The sequence below is a fragment of the Lynx canadensis genome, chromosome D2 (genome assembly GCF_007474595.2).
Source record: "Lynx canadensis isolate LIC74 chromosome D2, mLynCan4.pri.v2, whole genome shotgun sequence".
NCBI lineage: Eukaryota > Metazoa > Chordata > Mammalia > Carnivora > Felidae > Lynx > Lynx canadensis.
The window spans coordinates 53,071,213-53,089,871 of record NC_044313.2 but is presented as its reverse complement, the minus strand read 5'-3'; the positions used below and the strand labels follow the sequence as shown (position 1 = coordinate 53,089,871).

The 18,659-nt window shown below is 41.6% G+C and overlaps 1 long non-coding RNA gene across 1 annotated transcript in view; it reads left to right on the top strand.

The window, feature by feature from the left end:
* The first annotated feature begins 14,043 nt into the window (after positions 1 to 14,043).
* The window catches only part of LOC115526973, a 28,252-nt gene continuing 23,636 nt past the window's right edge, over positions 14,044 to 18,659 (top strand). Inside the window, exon 1 of the long non-coding RNA XR_003972815.1 lies at positions 14,044 to 14,849. This is a non-coding gene — a long non-coding RNA (uncharacterized LOC115526973). The remainder of the gene's footprint in view (positions 14,850 to 18,659) is intronic.

Sequence of the window (18,659 nt, the reverse complement as noted above, 5' to 3'; positions counted from 1 at the left end):
GAGGCTAGTGTCCCCTGGGTAAGGAGGAGGATGTTGGATTCCTGGAGAATTTCCAGGAAGATTTCCTGCTCTGAGAAAAACAGCACAACCACAGGAAAAGGCTCTGGGGCCTATGGGGTGGGAGTAATGGCCCAGAGTAGAGGTTTTGGGGGGTAGAGACTTGTACAGAAAACAGCTGGGAGCAGAGAAGCTTCACTCTTGCCATTCATCTATGTTTCTCAAGCCTGCTGGGTGCATTTTTCCACCTAAGGGTGATGGATTGGGAGCTGGAAGAGGGGGACCAGTAACTTTCACAGCTCCCTCTTCTCCATTCTGTACTTAGTGTAATATTTCACTGTGGCCTGGTCCATGGAGGGTAGCGATGGATAGTAGGCAGTGGACTAGAAGGGCCATTTGCCTAGGGTCTCACATTTATGATGGGCCTTAAGTACGGATCTGAAATGTGGGGGTTATGTACGCATCACAGAGCTGCACTCAGTCTCATTCACTGGATGCAGAAAACATGCATCCCAAACCTGTCCCATTACCAGATCATGCCAACTGTAGTGTGCTATGAAGTATTTCCATACAGCTTGTGAATTGTACTATTATGTTGCAGTGTGTATGGGTGGGGGAGGATATCATGAAGTTTAATTTTCTAAGTATAAACTTTTTAAATAAACCACAATTTTAGTAATTTTGGGGAGCGTTAAAAATATATCAGGAGCCATAAAAATGGAAATACTAAACATATTTCTTAAAATAATAAAATGGAAGTACTCTGGCCCTGTCTTCACTTCTGAGAGGGATGAGGGGAGCTCTGAGCAGGAGGCTCAGAGTGCCTGTCCCAGCTAGGTGCTTGGACTGAGAGCTTCTGAAGTATAGGCTATTATGCCAGCCCCTGGGCCCTGTTGGCAGCCCTTCTTTTACCATTCCCGCCAACTCTGGCTCCATCTGCATTACTCTAGCGGCCTCTGCTGGGCTGGGGGTGAAAGCGACCAAGGATGGGGAGGCGCCCAGAACTCTGGCTGTGAAGAAAGGCTGGGAGGGATGGTCTGACGGGCAGCGTGTGGACCTTGCTGTCAAAGGAGGCTCAGAGAAAATAAACTCTGACTACCTCAAGGTTGTTTATGCCATGCTCTGGGTTTTAGAAATTGTTCTGATATTGGGGCTGAGGAAAAGAGGCAAGTCTAGGTCTGAGGGCAAGATGGCTTAGCCCAGGGAGACAAATGGTCTGTTGCTGCATGGGGATTAATGACTCCATTTTTTTCTCTTCCGATTCCTGCCTCCATATGGACCATAAAGGGCCTGGCCTCTCTGAGAAGGGCAGACATCCTCTGTGCAGCTGGTTGGGTCATGAACTCTCTGATTCAGACAAAGGGAACAGGAAGGCTTGCTGAGGCCTTTTGGTTACAGCTGAGTTCTCTGACCCAGCTTTTACTAAAGAACCTTGTTCCAAGGGCATGCAGAAGCCTTACCCAGCCAGTTACTAAAAATGCTTCTTCTTGCCATGGGGCATTCATCCCTGTGAGGTAGATGGAAGCATTCAGGCTCCCAAACACTTCTGTGCACACACTGGTGACCAAGTGGGTACTAGTGAGTATTTGGGTTAAAAATAACACATGGGAGCCCACAGCTTAGTGCAGCTGCTGTGGCGTGTGACAGAAGCTGGTATCAAGTTATTGAGAAAATAGACCCTTTTAGGTTTAGCAAAGGTTCACTTCAAACAGACAGAGGTTTTAGTCATCATGAATAAAGCAGTTTATACCACCACAGCTTGCTTTCCCCCCTTCACCCTGTTTCTCATCCAATATTGCAGATGGAAACTTTAAAGAAAAAATAGCTTAGTTTCATATGGATTAAGAACACTTATGTGTGAAGTTTGGGGCCATTAGGTTGCTAGTGGTAGAAGCCTCCCCCAATTCTGTCCTCCTTCTCATTTTGTATATATTTTTAAAGTTTTTTTTAATATCCATTTTTGAAAGAGACAAAGTGCAAGTGAGGGAGGTGCAGAGAGAGAGGGGGACAGAAGATCTGAAGCAGTCTGACTTTAGGAATCAAGTTTGCTCAGACTCAGGATTAGTATCTGGAATATGCAGAAAACTCCTGCAGATAAACACAAAAAAGACCAGAAACCCAATGGAAAAGTGAACGATAGATAGATCAGGAAATCACAGAAGGGAAATCAGAATGGCTTGCCAGTGTGTGAAGAGATGCTCAACCTTAGAAGCATTCTAAGCAATGCAAATTAAAACTTGTTATCACTTTGTGTTAATTAGACTGGCAAAAGTTAGACAAGTCATCTATTACCTAACAAGTGTTGGCAAGGATGTGGGAAAGAGGGAACCATGGGTAGAAGTATAAACTTACAGAACCATTCTAGAAGCCATCTGACTCTATTTCACGAATTTAAATATACTCTACCCAAAGAGCCAGCAACCCCGCACCTGGGTATACTGCCCTGGAAAAAACTCAAACAGGTCCCTAATGGAACATAAACAAGCATATTTGTCAGAAGATTGTGTGCAGAGGTAACTTAGGTGTTCATCACTGGAGAAATGATGAAGTGAAATGTGTGGATGCATGCTTTGCAGTACTGTGCAGAAGTCAGACGCAATGAACCAGATGTACTTAGAGCCACACAACAATATTAAATTATATGTCATGAAGGAAGAAATACACTAAAAGTTTTGGTATAATACCATTGACGGAGGCTAACATCACATCTATCAACAAAAGAACACTATGTACACTGAAGGATATGTATTACATGCATTACAGAGATTGCCCCTTATGAGGTGGGAAGAAAGATGAATGAGTAGGGAGATGAAGCGGGGGTGGGGGGGATAAAAGAAGGCACCTACCTATTGATGATGAAATAATGTACCATGAACTGAAGAGATTTGTCCAACTTTCTGTACCAGAGACAAAAAAAAAAAAAAAAAAGCTACCACCCCAAAGTTGGTCAACAATAAGGGCATCTGGAGCTTAATGATTAGAATAGTTGGTGGCTATATAAAATTTAGATAGACATTTTAAAGGAAGACCCATTACATTACAAAATGTTTCAGGCATCTTGAAGGCATTTTAAAGTGACATAGGGATTGTAAGAGTGAGAAAGCAGGTAAAGGCTTAGGCTCCCAGGTGACATACTCAGGGAAGTCATGGGGTGGGAATTACAATGGAAGGCATAGGGAAGATGCACACTGAGAGAAGCCAGAACACAGTGGATCCAGGCCAGTCCTGGGTGAGATGCCTCCTAACAGGCAAACCTCCTGGCTGGACTTACCCTACTCAGAGAAAAGGCAGTGAGCAGGATTTGTCTGACCAAAGGAGTCTTCAGAGAGACCTTATATCTATGGGGTCCTCCAAAGGCAGTCTATGGAGAAGCACATGAGAAAAGTAAATGACCTGAAAGCAAGGAGATAAAAAAAAATGAAGGAAGGCACTCTGACCCCATGTTAGTACTACATGTAGTAGTAAAAGAAGAGGAGCAACTTAAGAAGCAGGTGGAATTACGGGGCGCCTGGGTGGCGCAGTCGGTTAAGCGTCCGACTTCAGCCAGGTCACGATCTCGCGGTCTGTGAGTTCGAGCCCCGCGTCGGGCTCTGGGCTGATGGCTCAGAGCCTGGAGGCTGTTTCCGATTCTGTGTCTCCCTCTCTCTCTGCCCCTCCCCCGTTCATGCTCTGTCTCTCTCTGTCCCAAAAATAAATAAACATTGAAAAAAAGAAATTAAAAAAAAAAAAAAGAAGCAGGTGGAATTTATGAAAACTTATTTGTCTCAATGCATTGTGGTATCCTGGAACACAAAAAGGACATAAGTGGAAAAACTGGTAGAATCTGAACAATGTCTAAATTTAGGTTAATAGTACTATACTGGCATTAATTTCTTAGTTTTGACCATGGACCACCTTTATTTTTTTTATGTATTTATTTATTTATTTATTTATTTTTGAGAGAGAGAGACAGAGCATGAGCTGGGAAGGGTCAGAGAGAGAAGGAGACACAGAATCCGAAGCAAGCTGTAGGCTCTGAAATGTCAGCACAGAGCCTGACATGGGGCTTAAACCCACAAACAATGAGATCATGACCTGAGCCAAAGTCGGACACTTAACTGACTGAGCCACCCAGGCACCCTGACCGTGGACCACCTTTAGGTGTATGTAAGGTGTTAATATTAGGGCAAGCTGGGTGAAGGTTATACAGGAATTCTCTGACTCTCTTTGCAACTTTTCTGTAAATCTAAAATTATTCCAGGGGCACCTAGAGGGCTCAGTCAGTTAAGCATATGACTCTTGACTTTGGTTCAGGTCATGACCTCACAGTTTGTGAGTTCAAGCCCCACATCAGGCTCTGTGCTGACAGTGTAGAGAATGCTTGGGATTCTCTCTCTCTCTCTTCTGTCTCTCTCTCTCTCTGCCCCTCCCCACTCTCAAAATAAATAAATAAACTTAAAAAAATTATTCCAAAATGAAATGTTTCTTTGAAAAAATGAAAGTCAGTTCCAGTCCAAAGGCATATAAAAAGAAACAAAAATAGGTAAATATATCAATTAAATATGTATTGTATATATTTGCATACATATGTGTTTATAGATGTGCAAATTATAATGTTTAGAAAAATGTATACCAGAATGTTCTTATCTCTATACCATATTATTACAAAGATGTGAGCTATAGGTTATTGGTTCATTTCTTTGTACTTTTTTGTATTGTCTAAATTTTACAATAAAAATATGTAAATGTTATAATTATGAGAAAAAAAACCTCGTTTGGGCCTCCCTAAGAGAACAGGGTGCCAGGCTCACAGGACACCCTCCCTGGATGTCTTACACAGATTCCAACCTTCACTGGGTCCCAGGTTCATCCTCTCCCAGGGTCAGGTTTGAGTAAATCTCCTAGAGATGAACAGCTTTCTTCTCCCTCTGCAAGGTCCACCCTGAATGAAAATGTGTGGCCTTGTGGATGTTCAGGAGAAAGCGTGGATACTATTATTGGTGGTTAGAGAGCTCCGAGCATGTTTGCATGTCTGGTTGTTACTGTGCATGTATGCAATTGCACAGTATGGACTGTATATATAGACTGACAGTATTTATTCTTCCTTTCTTTTTTATCTTTAGTATTTCTCAATTACCAAGATGGTTAATATATACGTGCAGTGTATAAAATTTGGAAAACATAAATGTGTAAATAAAAAGTTAGAAATCCTCCATATATGGCTCAAGGACGTTTTTTAAAATAGGCTTTTAAAAAGAATATTTTTAAGCTCACAGCAAAACTGAATGGAAGGTACAAAGATTTCCCATATACTCCCTACACCCATCCGTATACAGCCTCCCCCACTATCAACATCCCCCGCCAGAGTGGTATATTTGTTACAATTAATGAATCTACATTGATACACCATTGTCACCTAAAGCCCATAGTTTATGTTAGGGTTGACTCTTGGTGTCGTACATTTTATGGATTTCAACAAATATGTAATGACATGTGTCCATCATTTTTGTATCATATAGAGTAATTTCATTGCCCTAAAAATCCTTTGTGCTTCATTTAGTCATCTCTCCCTTTACATTTTTCATATCAGTAATAGATACATATTTGCCATTCCTTTGAATGGTTACATAATATTCCATTGAATGATGTACCACATCAGGCATTTTCTAAACCTCTGCAATACAAATGATGCGTCCATAGACACACTTTGCACCTATGTCTTAGTGCAGTTTTGCTATTTCTGTAGGATAGACTCTTTCAGTAGGATGGCTGAGTCACACAGTATCACATTTACAATTTTTATAGAGACTCTAAAAGCATTCACTTATTCAACATATATATATATTGGGTGCAATTTTGTGTCAGACATTTATGAGACCCTAGGAACTCGGCTATGAACAAAATGACACAGATTCATCCTATGTCACTGAATAGACATTATCACTAAACAAATAATTACATGAATTAATATATTACTGCGATTAGGGTTACTTCTTTGAAGAAAAAGAACAGGGTTGTCAGAGAATGTAGACAGGGGAACCTAATTTATACTAGGGGTTTAGAGACAGCCTCCCTGAAACTGAGAATTAACAGATGAATAGGAAGATTAGAGAGACTGAGGGTCGGGAGAATGTCTGGGGAAGAAGGATCTTTCCAGACAAGGTAGACCTGTGTAGAGGTCCTCAGGTGGACAGTAGGCTGAGCTGGAAGAATACCAGGGCCAGTGTCAGGGAGAAAATCTGGAGTTGAGGCTAAAGAGGAAGACTGGGCCAGGCCACACTTGGCCTTCTAGGCTGCCTGATTTATAGTCTCCCCAGCAGAGCATGAAGGGTTCCATTTCCTGCACCTCTGATAACAGCAATACTTTGAAGTGTTCTCCTCCCTCCATTCTATTACTGTATGAACATTCCCTGATTGCTGTCCTTGCTTGATTTTCAGTAAAAGTCTTTTTGAGAAGTGAGAAACAGCTCACGTTGAGATTGTCAGATTCAAAATGCACATCAAATTTACTTCACAATGTTAACCAAGTTCCCTAATTCCCTGTGCATCCCAGCATATTTCTTCTATTTTAGGACTTGAAGTATGAGAGAAATTTCCTGTGTCTGCAAAATCAATTTGTTCATCTAACGCAAACTATGCTTGCTCTATTCAGCTCATGTTCTGGAAGCTCCCTCTGGGGGTCCTGGATCCTGCCTTGTTCTAGCCAATGAGATGCAAGGCCTGGGTGGGAGGGAGAGTGCTGGGAAGCTGAGCTTTTAGATTCATACTTGCTAGTAAATCCTTGATGCTACTAGGTGTAGTCAAATACGTGCCTCCCAGCCTATGCATCTCCTCTAGGCTCTCGCAGCATCCTGGGATAAACCTGCCATTGTGAGCTCAACACTGCTATTTATTTTTTCCTATTGGTGCTCAGTAAGTATTTTTTGAATGGATATATTGTATCAATAAAGGGTTAGAAAACATCTAAATCATGGCACACCATTCAATGGAATACTATGCAAGCATAAAAAGAATGAGGTTGGGGCTCCTGGGTGGCTCAGTGAGTTAAGGGGCCGACTTCAGTTCAGGTCATGATCTCACAGTCTGTGAGTTCGAGCCCCACATCGGGCTCTGTGTTGACAGCTCAGAGCCTGGAGCCTGCTTTGGATTCTGTGTCTCCCTCTCTCTCTCTGCCCCTCCCCCACTCACACTCTGTCTCTCTCAAAAATTAATAAACCTTCAAAAAGAATGAGGTTGATATATACTTATTGATCAAGTTGTCCATGAGCTACTAAGTGAAAAAAGCAACACTTTTTTGTGTAGCTATGGATGTACAGTACAGTCTTCTTTTTCTTCCTAAAAATTGTGAATACACATACACACATACATACATGGAAGATATCTACCTATTTATTTATACATTTCTGTATTGTATGAATTTGTTACAGTGCACATGTGTTACTTTTGTAATTAAAAGAACACAGGAATGAATGAATAAAGGACTTTTTAGGTTTCCCAGAAGGGTGGATGGAGAAGGAAACTCTGTCCTTAAGTTTCTATCCCTGACCAATTATTTACCGAGTCTGAGACTTGTGCTTCCAACTTATATTTCAATAATAATGGGAAAAAAGAGACATTTCTAAAGGGTATTCACGATGTAATAAATAAAAAACAGGTTCTGAAATACATGACCCCATTTTTGGGAAAAGAAATTGTATACATATAGAAAAAGGTCTGAAAGCAAATTGCTGATAGGGCTGTCCCTGGGTGTGTCATAGACTGGGGGAAACTTCTGTGTCTGTTGCTTGAATAGTTCATCATATGCATGTATTTCTTTAACTAATGGAGACAGTGCTGAAGGTTTGCTTTCCTTTTTTTTTTTTTTTTTTTACTATTAACATATTTCCTTTTCTTTCAAGATTTATTCATTAATTCAGTATATGTTTATTGAGCAACTGCTATCCCATGACTGCCTGACACAGTGCTAGGAGGTTTTTTCCTTAAGGAACCCACAGTCTGATGGGGAAGACTCACAAGAAAACAATGTGATGTGAGTGGATGTATAACACCAAGTGTTATGAGGCCATCCATCTGGCTAGGAGAGTCAAGGAATGATCAGGGAAGACTTCACAAAGGAGGTGTTGCTCATGCTGAGTGTCAGAGAATGAAGAGAAGTTTGCTAGTTGGACTAGGTGAGAAAAGGTATTCCAGAGAAAAGGAATACCTACATAAAAGCACCTTGTATAAAAATGTGGAGGAGTAAAAGAAGACATCCTGCTCATGAACTTCAAATAGGTCAGTGTGGTGGAAGCATAGGGGTCATGGGGGAAAGATGAGCTGGAAAAAGAGACACTCTAAGAACAGTAGGAAGCCTTTGAAGAACCCTGTGCAAGATAGAGTGCAGGCATTGCTGCCCCATTTAATAGTTTACAAGACTGAGTCACAGAAGGTTAAATAACCTGCTCAAAGGCCACATTAGGGGATGAAGTCAAACTACAAAATAGTTCTAAGATTTTTATGCTTCGGGCTACAGTGCTTCCTGGGCCAGGACATCCTTGAGAGACTTCTGATGCTCTGGCTTGAACCACTCCAAGTTGTTAGCGGCAATGAACAGGCCCAGCCTCACAGTAGGCTCTGACCACATTGGCCACACACTTGGCACACCCTTGTACCAGAAGCCACAGGAGAGCTTTCTCTAAAGGAGCTTTTCCTAGAAAATGGCATGTGCACACTCAATCTTGACTTTGATGGGCACACCTCAGAAATGATGGAGGAGGCAGATGTCCTGGCATGTAGCTGTCCTGGAAAGCCACTTTCCATTCTTGCTGCCAGCATGTAAGTGGTACTTAAGTGGCTTTTTCCTACCCAAGACCGAGAGCTATGGATGTAGCAGGAGCTCTATGATGCTGCATAGGCTTTGGGATGGGAAAGGGCTGATTCTCACACTCATTTTAATGGCTAAAATGAAGACCAACAATTCCATGTATTAGCAAGGATGTGGAACAACTCAACTGTTTGGCAGTACTTAATACTGTATTAAACATTGGCAGTATTTAATAAAGTTAAACTCACTACTACCTAAGAAAAATGTTCATGGCAGTGTTATTCGAAAGGGCCTAAAACTGGAAACGACCTAAATATTCAGCAACAAGAGGATAGATAAAAGTAAATTGGGTGGTATATTCATAAAATCAAATACTGTTCAGCAGTAAGGAAAGGAAAAAACTGCTGATACATACAACAAGGTAGACAAATCCTGGACACACTCTACTGGGCAAAAGAAGCCAGATATGAGTATGATTTCATTCATATGAAGTTCAAATGAATCTATGAGGATAGAAGTCAGAACATTGGTTACCTTGGAAGTTAGGGGGAATGGGCATGGGGGAACTTTTACGAGTTATGTAAATGTTCTAATTTTGATCTGGGTGGTGGCCACATGGCTATATACATATTAAGTGTATGTAAGTGATAGTTCAATAAAGTACTGAGAGAGAGAGAGAGAGAGAGAGAGAGAGAAGCAAGTCTTGATTCTAATTCCCAGTTCTACCACTGTGACCCCTGGGCAAATTAACATTTACGATCCCCTTACCTCATCTATAAAATGGGGATAATAATAGTACTGTTCTCAAAGGGTGGTTTTTATTTTTTTATTAAAAGTTTTTTTTAATGTTTATTTTTGAGAGAGAGAGAGAGACAGAGCATGAGCGGGGGAGGAGCAGAGAGAGTGGGAGACACAGAATCTGAAGCAGGCTCCAGGCTCTGAGCTGTCAGCACAGAGCCCAAAGCTCAAACCCGCTGACCCCAGGATCATGACCTGAGTCGAAGTCAGATGCTTAACCAATTGAGCCACCCTGGTGCCCCTCAAAGTGTGGTTTTTAAATTTTTTATTTTATTTTATTTTTGAGACAGAGAGAGACAGAGCATGAGCAGGAGAGGGGCAGAGAGAGAGGGAGACACAGAATCTGAAGCAGGGTCCAGGCTCTGAGCTGTCAGCACAAAGCCCGATGCGGGGCTTGAACTCAGAGCGTGAGATCATGACCTGAGCTGAAGTTGGATGCTCAACAGACTGAGCCACCCAGGCACCCCTAAAGTGTGGTTTTTAAATTAAATTTGTATTTTTGTTTTACTGTAGTAATAACACTTAACATGATATCTATTCTTAACAGATTAAATAATTTTTTAATGTTTATTTATTTTTGAAGGGGAGAGAGAGAGAGAGAGAGAGAGCGAGCATGAGCAGGGGAGGGGCAGAGAGAGGGAGACACAGAATCCAAAGCAGGCTACAGGTTCCATGCTGTCAGCACAGAGCCCAATGTGGGGCTCAAACTCATGAACCATGAGATCATGACCTGAACCGAAATCAGACACTTAATCGACTGAGCTACCCAAGCGTCCCTAAAAAATTTTTTAACGTTTATTTACTTTTTGAGAGACAGAGTGAAGCAGGGGAGGGGCAGAGAGAGGGAGACACAGAATCTAAAGCAGGCTCCAGGGTCTAAGCTGTCAGCACAGAGCGCGACGTGGGGCTTGAACCCACAAACCATGAGATCATGACCTGAGCTGAAATCGGGTGCTTAACCGACTGAGTCACCCAGGCGCCCCTGTACTTAACAGATTTTTGTGTACAACACAGTATTGTAAGTTACAGACACAATGTTGTACAGCAGATCTCTAGAACTTATTCCTTTTGCATGACTGAAACTTTAAACCTATTGATTAGCAACTCCCCAGGCTTCTCCTGGCAACCACTATTCTATTTTCTGCTTCTACGAGTTTGACTGTTTTTGATACCCCATATAAGTACAATCATATAGTATTTGTCCTGTGACTGGCTTCTTTCACTTAGCATAATGTCCTAATGTCCTCAAGACTCAATCATGCTGTCACATATTTTTAAGGTTTCCTTCTTTTTAAAGGCTGAATAATATTTCATTGTATGTATCTATACATTTTCTTTATCCATTCATCCTTCAATTGACATTTAGGTTGTTTTTACATCTTGACTATTGTGAAACGTGTTGCAGTAGACATAGAAGTTCCAATATTGATTTGTGATCCTGACTTCAATTATTTTGGATCAATACCCAGAAGTGGGTTTGCTCGATGACACAACACTTCTATTTTCAATTATTAAAAATGTTTTATATAAATTCCAGGGGTGCCTGGGTGGCTCAGTCAGTTAAGCGTCTGACTTTGGCTCAGGTCATGATCTCACAGTTCGTGGGTTTGAGCTCTGCATGAGGGTCTGTGCTCTCAGCTCAGAGCCTGGAGCCTGCTTTGGTTTCTGTGTCTCCCTGTCTCTCAACCCCTCTCTGACTTGCACTGTCTCTGTCTCTCAAAAAATAAAAGAATTAAATAAATAAATAAATAAATAAATTCCAGTTAGTTAACATACAGTGTAATGCTAGTTTCAGGTGTACAATATAGTTATTCAACACTTCCATACAACACCTGGTGTGGTCACAACAAGCACACTCCTCAGTCTCCATCACCTATGTGACCCATCTTCCCATGCCTTCTCCTCTGCTAACCATCAGTTGTTCTCTATAGTTAAGAGTCTGTTTCTTGGTTTCTCTCTCTTTTCCCCCTTTGTTTGTTTCATTCTTAAATTCTACATATGAGTGGAATCATATGGTGTTTGTCCTTCTCTGGACGATTTATTTTGCTTAGTATAATTCTCTCTAGCTTCGTGGCCAAAATGAACAAATCAGGAGACTATAGATGCTGGAGAGGATGTGGAGAAACAGGAACCCTCTTGCACTGTTGGTGGAAATGCAAACTGGTGCAGCCACTCTGGAAAACAGTGTGGAGGTTCCTCAGAAAATTAAAAATAGACCTACCCTATGACCCAGCAATAGCACTGCTGGGAATTTACCCAAGGGATACAGGAGTACTGATGCATAGGGGCACTTGTACCCCAATGTTTATAGCAGCACTCTCAACAATAGCCAAATTGTGGAAAGAGCCTAAATGTCCATCAACTGATGAATGGATAAAGAAATTGTGGTTTATATACACAATGGAGTACTACATGGCAATGAGAAAGAACGAAATATGGCCCTTTGTAGCAACGTGGATGGAACTGGAGAGTGTGATGCTAAGTGAAATAAGCCATACAGAGAAAGACAGATACCATATGGTTTCACTCTTATGTGGATCCTGAGAAACTTAACAGAAACCCATGGGGGAGGGGAAGGAAAAAAAAAAAAAAGAGGTTAGAGTGGGAGAGAGCCAAAGCATAAGAGACTCTTAAAAACTGGGAACAAACTGAGGGTTGATGGGGGGTGGGAGGGAGGGGAGGGTGGGTGATGGGTATTGAGGAGGGCACCTTTTGGGATGAGCACTGGGTGTTGTATGGAAACCAATTTGACAATAAATTTCATATATTGGAAATAAATAAATAAATAAATAAATAAATAAATAAATAAATTCTCTCTAGCTTCATTCACATCATTGTAAATGGCAAGATTTTTCTTTTTTATCGCTGAGTAATATTCCATTATATATATATATATGCACATACATATACATATAATATATACATACCATGTCTTCTTTATCCATTCATCAGTTGATGGACACTTTTCTGCATTCCCACCAACAGTGTCAAGGGTTCCAGTTTCTCCACATCCTCACTATCACTTGTCTTTTGCATAGCACTTGTTTTAAGAGTCAAATAAGATAATGCACAAAAATCTTAGTCTAAAAGCCTGAAAAATACCAAGAGTCTGGCAAAAATTATTCTCACTGATGGTTCCTCACTCACCACCTACGAGGAACAGGCCCCTGAAGACTCACCCCCCGCCCCCCAAAAAACAGTTCCACCTCTGGTTAGCAGCGCTTCCAAGCCCCACATCACAAAATGCTGTCATGCTTGCAGAATCCATGAGGCTCCAGTGACTAGAAAGAAGTTTCATTGAATTCTGAACAGGAAGTAGCAATGGCAGCTGATAATCTGTGACCTGAATATAGCTATCCATTATCTCACTGTGGTTTCTTGTTTCTCTGACAGAGGAAACACCCACGACTTTCTTGAAGTTATTCTAAACACTCAGTTCCTTGTTTAGCTCTGGCAGGATAATGTTACCCCTGGGCACTCCTGTGCTTTGGGCTGTGGCCTCCCTGCCAGCCTGCGGCTCCCAGCTCAGCAACCAACCTGTAGAGTAACTATCCCCTCTACTTGGGGGGCAGTGATAGGAACAAATCAGGAATGAGGCCAACAGTATCTATAGCTGTTGGAAGGGGAAAACAAACAAAGCAAGAAACCTTAACTACAACATCCACTTTTTTTCTTTTTCAAGAAGCCAGTCAGGCATAACTGACATGCTGGAAGAGTATGTGTTACCAGCTTCTTCTCATCATCACTAGTTTCTAGAGCAGAATTTTTTTATCTTTTAATGTATTTTGCTTTTTAAATGTATGTTAAGTAGGCTCCATGCCCTACTTGGACTTGGGGTTTGAACTCATGACTGTGAGATTGAGAGTCACGTGCCCTACTGACTGAGCCAGCCAGCACCCCAAAGGTCATTAGTTTCTAAATTGCTCTCCATCTCTGGATACTTCTCTCTGGTTCTGTTCTCAGGGAAGCGAATCTGTCCTAGAGGATCCACCCTCTAGGCAAGGAGCAGAGCTCAAGCCCAAGTCTCAGGTTTGAGCAGAAAAGTGTTGTTGACTCTTGGTTTTATAAAACTCAGAGTCCTGGAGACTCTTGGCCAAATCGTATAGTAGGGAGTTTGTCTTTGACTTCACCTCCTGCTGTCTCCTGTCCAGCCTGCTCTCTTACCAAAGCTTTTGTCACTTACTACTACATCTGGGAAATCACTCATTCTGAAGAATTATGTCATGTGTTGCCTCTCTCAAGAGTACTTCTATTTTAAAAAAGAACTCTCAAGACAGTAATGCTTAAATAAAAGTACTTCATCTCTAGACTTCAGGGGAGCAGTGTTTGGCAGGGCAGGGAAGGCCTTAGGACTCTCTTTGGCCCCCTGGTGGCCATCACTTCTTAGTCAGTTCTCCGGATGTAGATGACACAGCATGACTCTCATTTTAAAAGACTTTTCTTTTTCTGAAGAGGAACAGAAAGGTGGAACTCCTGTAATTTGGTCAGAACAGAATGGGGAAGCTGTAAAAGCAGGTGGCTGAAAAGCCCAGGAAGATGTGTTCAAAAGCTGTTCTCACAGGCCCAGAGCTCATGCTCAGAGTTGGAGGGCCCCCAGAAAGCTGGTCACTCAGGGATTCTGAGACACAGTGGAAGCAACACCACACTGGCGTGAATGAAACCAGATTTCTGACGGCTGGGCTCTGCCGCCTACCAGTTGAGCCCTGAGCAGTCCTTAACCTCTCCAGAACTCATTCTCTTCAATGAAAATACTCCAGGCAGGAAAAATACAGACTGAGATGTTGACAGTGGTCCACTCGGGATGTGGGATTACAGGTGAAGTCTGTTTCTTCTTATTGCCTGTATCAGAGTTTAATTAGAGATGCATAACTACTAAGAATGACCTAGAATCAGTGGTTTATTATAAGGGATTTGAAGTTATGTAATTGTGGGCGCTGGTTAAATAGCTTATGTGCACTTGCTGCTTATGTTTCTCGCGCTGGGCCTGAAGTCAGGAGGGTAGCAGCTAGGAAGAATGAAGAGACATGAAGTATGGGAGAGTGAGGGCAAACTGGAACTTGCAAGAAAAATGTGGCACCCTGAAGGGTGAAGTGGAACCTGCATCTGTCTCCCACTGCCTCCACCACCTCCAACCTCAGTGATGTCAGTGACCTGCAAAAGGAGCTGGGACCTTTGGCATGGAGCTAAACACACATTTGGACCAGGAGTTGAGCAAGTTGAAGGGCAAGATGTGGTGGGAACTATGAGTCCAGTTGCCTTCCCATGCCAACAGGTAAACCAGCAGATCTGAGACATGTATGAGTTGCAATGGTGCCTGCCTTTATGCAGACCTTCTGAACATAAACATGGCTGCTTCACTTCTGCAAGTCTTATGCAAACTTACTTTTTTTTTAAGTTTACTTATTTATTTTGAGAGAGAAAGAGAGAAAAGAGAGACACAGCATGAGTGGGGGAGGGGCAGAGAAAGAGGGAGATAGAGACTCTCAAGCAGGCTCTGCACTGTCAGCACAGTGGGGCTCCAACTCATGAAACCACTAGATCATGACCTGAGCCCAAACCAAGAGTCAGTCGCTTAATGGACTCAGCCACCCAGGCACCCTTTATGCAAATTTTCTAGTGGCTAAATCTAGCCTGGAATTAGATAGGGAAAAAAAATTCTGAAAAACGTAGTTCCAATTTAACTAAATTGACGTGTACAAAGCCACCACGATTCCTTTCTGTATTTGACATACCTTCTTCAATTAGCATGTATTACTTTAATAACCAGGAAAGCAAAACCTTAAAAAATTCCTAGAATATCCAAATGGCTAATAAATATATGAAAAATACTCCATTCACTAATCAACAGGAAAATGCAAATTAAGAGCACAACAGGATATCTGTTCACATCACACCAGAATGGCTAAAATAAAGAAGACAGACAACACCAAGTGTTGGTGAGGATATGGAGCAACCAGAACTCTCACACATTGCTAGTGGGAGTGTAAATTGGTTACAACCACCTTGGAAAAATGTCTGACAATATCTATCCAAGCTGAAAATGTGCATACCCTATGACAGCAATTGCATTTCTAGAAAAACATATGTTCACTAAAACATATATACAAGAATGCTCATAGTGACACTATTTGTAATAGCTAAAAACCAGAAACAATTCAAATGTCCACCAACAATAGAATGGATAAATAAATCATGGTGAATTCATATAAAGGAGTATTAGATAACAATGGGAATAAATAGTCTATAACTCTATACGATAGTAAGGATGAATATCATAAATATAATGTTAAGTGGAAGAAGCCAGACAAAAAAAAGAATACATACTTACAATTCCATTTATGTCAAGTTCAAAAACAGGAGAAATTAATATATGTTTTTAATTTATGAATAGGAATTACCCTTGAGAAACTAGTGACTGGAAGATGTGCTAGTGACATTCTGTTTCTTCATTTAGGTTTTGGTTATATGAAGGTGTTTGCCATTTGAAAATTTATAGAACTGTATATTTATGATTTGTGCACTTTTCAGTATATATGTTATGCTTCCACAAAAAGCAGAAAGAAAAAGAAAAAAATTAGTAATCCCTCATTTAGGAAACTCACAAATTATATCACAAATTGAGGTGATTCAAATGCAATAATGTGGATTACAGTGCTTGGATTACAGTTCTGAGGAATACATAGACATAGGAATAAGGACAGAGAATAGAATATTTAACCTAGGTTGGCTAAATATGATTCTTTTTAATCATAGTAAAATACGTATAACATAAAATTTACCACTTTATGGCTTGGGGTATTTTTTAAGAGAATATGTGTGGTTGTATGTGTGGCAGGGGGAGGTACTGGTTAGTGAGAAGTAAGAAGGAAAGACAGGTTTCCTGATTCCCTGATTAGCTTCTGTCATACTTGCCTCAGTTTGTTCTGCTTGCTCAGCTGAGGTCTCATGACCAAGCAGGGTAATTCACCGACCCTTGAAGTCAGTCCCTTCATTGGCTGTGGGGGATTCTCCAGTCCCCTGAAGTCAGGTTAGAACTGATGACAGGAGCTCCTATGAACTCCAGAAGTGCCATTGAATCCCACTCTGTTCTCCTCACTACCCCCAACACACACATTTCACCTCACCTGTGACTATCTCTACCCCTGAAGCTCTTCTCTTCATCAGTAGTCATGAGAAAGACCAGGAGTACAAATTCAGCAAAGGTTTTAAAGGGCAGTCCCAGGACAGTAGTCATGGTGTCAATTTTGCTCTCCAGAGAGATGACATGTATGTATTTCCAGGCTCACTTGGGCAGTTGGTTCTTTATGTGGCTCCAGCACCAGCACCAGCACCATCTAGAGAGGGAAGGAATTCACAGCTCTTTTTTTTTTTTTTAAGAGGTGGGGAGGGTGAGAGAGAGAGAGAGAGAGAGAGAGAGAGAGAGAATCCCAAGCAATCTCTGCACTGTTGTCACAGAGCCCAAAGTGGGGCTTGATCTCATGAACTGCAAGATCATGACCTGAGCTGAAATCAAGAGCCAGATGCTTAACTAACCGAGCCATCCAGGTGCCCTCAAACTCACAGCTCTAAAATACTTACATTGGAGTAGAGGCCAAGAATAACAGAAAATTCTGTTCCTGATAATACCACTGGAGAGAAACAACTGAGTGCTTACTGTGTGCTTGGCATGATGCTTCCAGCAAGATACCCATGCCTCTTGAAGACCAGCAGAGGGCTCAGGACTCATCCAAGTGCAGGTTGTTTGAGCTAGAGCTTTTTAAGGGGAAGAGAAATCTGGATAAATTACAGTGGGTGACTCATTCTCCCTCTTCCTGGAAGCCCAATCAACCCAGATTTTATTCTACTAAAATCAGATTAAAATAAACACCACACACACTTATGTAAAGAGAGGTCTGGAAAGATAACACAGTACTTACCTTTGAGTGGTGGACGAGGGTTGATATTTCCCTCTTCCTTGTACTTTTAAGGAAGCCTGTGCAATATTTAAGCACATGGCCTTAGGACAGAAAGCACTTGGGTTCAAATCTCAGCCATGTGACTTTGGGCAAGTTACTTCACCTGTATGAACTTTAATCTTATTATCTGTAAACGGGGATGATAATAAACCTACCTGAATAAAATGATGCACATTAAGTGTTTTCATATAGTGTCTTACACAAAGAAAACACTCCATAAATGGGAGCTGTTATTGTTATATTTCCATATTTTTTGACATTTTTTATCAAACACATTTTAAAAATAAAAAAAATAAAGATTTTTTTTTTTTTTTAAAGAAGAACAAGGACAGTCCTGAAAAGGAAGAGAGTTTGTAAGAAGACATCTGGAGACTTAGGAGGTGTGGGCAAAAGGAGGGAGTGGCTCAGCCATGGAGTGGGGGGTAGGGGTTGAATTGGACTATGAGCCTTTCTTTTTTGGCTTCCAGCTGAGGATCTACGTCTTTCTGCCCTGGGTTACTGCTCCCTGCACCCTAAACTCAGACACAAGAGCAATTGCCCCAGTTAGCTCTACTCTGGAAACATCTCTGATACTAGAGAATCCTGGGGCACGCTGGCTACTAGAGAGTTTCTTGCCATGATCTGGATACAGAGTGACCTGACCAGCTCAGCACAAGGCTCCTATCATTTCATTTCTTGTTCTCACATGCTGTGTCTGTGAGTACTGCTTTAAAAACCTCTAAAGGTTAGCCCTTTGAAATCACACCTCTTAGTCCCTGAGGCTGGCAAGGATTTTACTGGTTTTTAAGTGCTTATTTATTTATTTTGAGAGAGAAAGAGAGAGAGCGAGTGCGACAGCACAGGTGAGTGCATGAGAAGGGAGGAGGGGAGGGGAGAGAGAGAGAGAGAGAGAGAGGAGAGAGACAATCACAAGCAGACTCCTCAAGGTCAGCGTGGGCTCAAACTCACGAACTGTGAGATAATGACCTGAGCTGAAATCAAGAGTTGGACGCATAACTGACTGAGCCACCTAGGCACTCCTACTTTACTTTTAATAAGACATTCACTGCTATGACATCATCAAAATAACTCTAGGAAAGGGACACAGTCCTTAGAGGAGGCATCCTCCCACCACTTTTCTGGGGTTG